The sequence below is a fragment of the Hibiscus syriacus genome, unplaced genomic scaffold, assembly GCF_006381635.1.
Source record: "Hibiscus syriacus cultivar Baekdansim isolate YM2019G1 unplaced genomic scaffold, ASM638163v2 tig00116999_pilon, whole genome shotgun sequence".
In the NCBI taxonomy this organism is placed as follows: domain Eukaryota; kingdom Viridiplantae; phylum Streptophyta; class Magnoliopsida; order Malvales; family Malvaceae; genus Hibiscus; species Hibiscus syriacus.
The window spans coordinates 42,506-45,155 of NW_024063515.1; the positions used below are offsets into that span (position 1 = coordinate 42,506).

At 34.7% G+C, this 2,650-nt stretch overlaps 1 long non-coding RNA gene across 1 annotated transcript; it reads right to left on the bottom strand.

The window, feature by feature from the left end:
• Positions 1 to 651: 651 nt before the first annotated feature.
• On the bottom strand, positions 652 to 1,689 carry LOC120194563. The gene is made up of 4 exons (XR_005522980.1): positions 1,654 to 1,689; positions 1,458 to 1,520; positions 1,282 to 1,350; positions 652 to 1,077 (listed from the first exon to the last, which is right to left on the bottom strand). It is a non-coding gene; the product is annotated as an uncharacterized LOC120194563 (long non-coding RNA).
• Between the last annotated feature and the right edge of the window lie 961 nt (positions 1,690 to 2,650).

A 2,650-nucleotide genomic window follows, 5' to 3' on the forward strand; every position in this document is an offset into this window, starting at 1 on the left:
AATAAACGATTTATATAAGTTTAGGCCCCATAGAACATATTGATATTTTAAAAGCTCTGCAGAGATGTTTAATGCTTGAAAACATGAGTTAAAGCGGCACGACCCTTCGCTCAAATTAAAAGGGGTGAATCATTGATCATCTAACTTTATTAGAATTTTGTTAACATAAATAATGTCTCAAATTCACATCAAACACGAAAATACTTCAAAACAAACAAATGAACATAAACAAAAGTTTGTGTTCAATCTTTGTTTGTTTATTGCCGTAACAACAATAAAAAAAGTCTTAATATATCATTGCTAATGGATCAATAAATTAAATATTGATTTTTTTGAAAGATAATTATTGATAATTATAAATAAGGGTAATATTCAATGGATGGGCTCTAATTGTTTAATTGTATAGTTTTAAGTTAGGCTCGGTTAGTCGGTTGTAATGGAGTCCGCATGTGTATAAGCTTTTTAATATGATGTTTTTTACCCAAAGTTCGTCATTATTAATTCGACTACGTTATTCTATAACATCATTATATGTTTTGCAGACCAACTTTTTGGGCCATTTACTTCCACCTTTTGCCCGCAAAAGTGAACCATGCTTTGCCCCATACCGATTTGAACATAAAATACTCAAATGAGGTAGACAAAGGAAAGAAACAAAAATATATACATTTATTTCAAGAAATCCACATACCCAAGATTAGTAGTACATAGAAGATTCAACCAAGCTTTAAAAAGGAAGCCTGCAATGAGTTCTTATAACTAAGTTTTGGATTTAATATCTACATAAACTTGTCTAGCAAGATGGAACCACCCCTATAACATAGTCAAATTACTAAAGCCTACTTGACAGAGATACCATAAATGCTTAACAGGTCACAGATACATATATATGTTACAGATATCACTAAAGCGGGAAGAGAACGTTAGGATCCCCTAGTTTCTGTTAGCAGCTTTTTTTTGACAGCCAAACTTAGGGGCAACTGAATCAGATCAATCTCCTCCAGGTCATTTACAAACAGTCTTCAGTCTCTTGGATGCGTGAACGAATCCCACAATTACCTGCAGCTCATCTATTTTCTGCGTCAACAGATGACATTTTGATTCAGTAATCGGAAAATGTCAAATCATTTCAAGCTTTAAAGAATGTTGGTAGCTATAAATCACATTAAAGTTGCTAATTTCACAGCTCTGGGAGATAATACAATCACTTACATGGTAGAATGAAAGAATTCAAAGGAAAATCAAAGAGGGTGAAGCTGTGAGAGCAGTTGAATAAGTTACCTGCGACATGAAATGTCTCTGAACGACATCAACCAGTTGCTCTTTTGATGGGTTGGGAATGGCATCTACCTGGCAACATCAAGCAATGGCATTTGAACTATTTATTTCGTCTACTGTTGATGTGCTACAGGCAGGGTTGATAATTATAATTACATCTTTCTCCATGAAAAACTTACAAGATTGAAGTAGCGCCAATATCTCCATAAAGCAGCCATCTCTAGTTTGCTGAGGTCAATTTTCTACAGGGAAAATATAGTGTAAATATAAACTCCAATTCGGGGGCTAACATCATTTTGCAGTACGTTATAACGGGCAATACATCAAAACAAAAAACTGTATAAAATGAAAATACAACTTCATGAATTTAATTACCATGGACCCACAGGGTACAGAAACAGACCCCTTAGGTCATCTCCAGCTCTCATCTCTACTCTACAGCATCTCTATATCTACTCTAAAGATGAAACAATAATTCATCTCTAGCACTATCTCTACATGTAATAAAAAAAAACAAAAAATCAGAAAAAAATCCTCAACATTCAAATCAGAAAAAAAAAACAAAAAATCAGAAGAAAAAAAATGTAGTGCAGCTACAATACAACGCCAGTTGTAGTGTGCACTGTAGCCCGACGCCACAATCCAACATAACAATGGCGATGGACTGGAGCATAGGATTATCTCCAAAAGTGGAGATGAATACCACTCCAACGATGCGCTGGAGATGGCCTTAGACTGCGAGTCACAAGAAGGAGACCTGCCCACTCTCTTGTGACAAGATCCGGATAATTTGTGCGTTCTATGCCTTGATCTGAGGGACTTTTGAGTGTCATCGGAAGCTGGAAATCACAAGTTGAAACAAGCAGTATACTGATAAACAAGTGTTGTGGGACCAATAAAAACATACGGAAAATGAAACAATGGATCTATTAAAACTAGTGAAAGTTAAAGGCTTAAGACACAATGGATCCTATGCACCAATCTCTACTACTTCCCGCCAGATAAAATTGTCCGAAATCACAATTTCAAATGAATTAGGTATAAGAATAGTTAATCACATCATTAAGCCTTAATGCCGTGTAGATCAAAAGCCATCAAGGGTTATGGCAATCTGCTTCCAAGATAACAAAGGTTTTACACAAGACCCTAGCAGCTCAGTATCATTTGAAAAAAAAAAAATACGAACAAAAAGTACATGAAATAGGAGAATTTAGACTCAAATTACTAATCCCATGTTGAAGATTGTTATTCGTTGAATGAAACTGTAGAATGAAATTTCTAAGAAAAATTATTTTTCTATTTCACGTTACAATCAGAGTTTTACAGGAGAGTTTTAATACAAGTATTTGTAAAGAGTTTAAGATGGACTAGG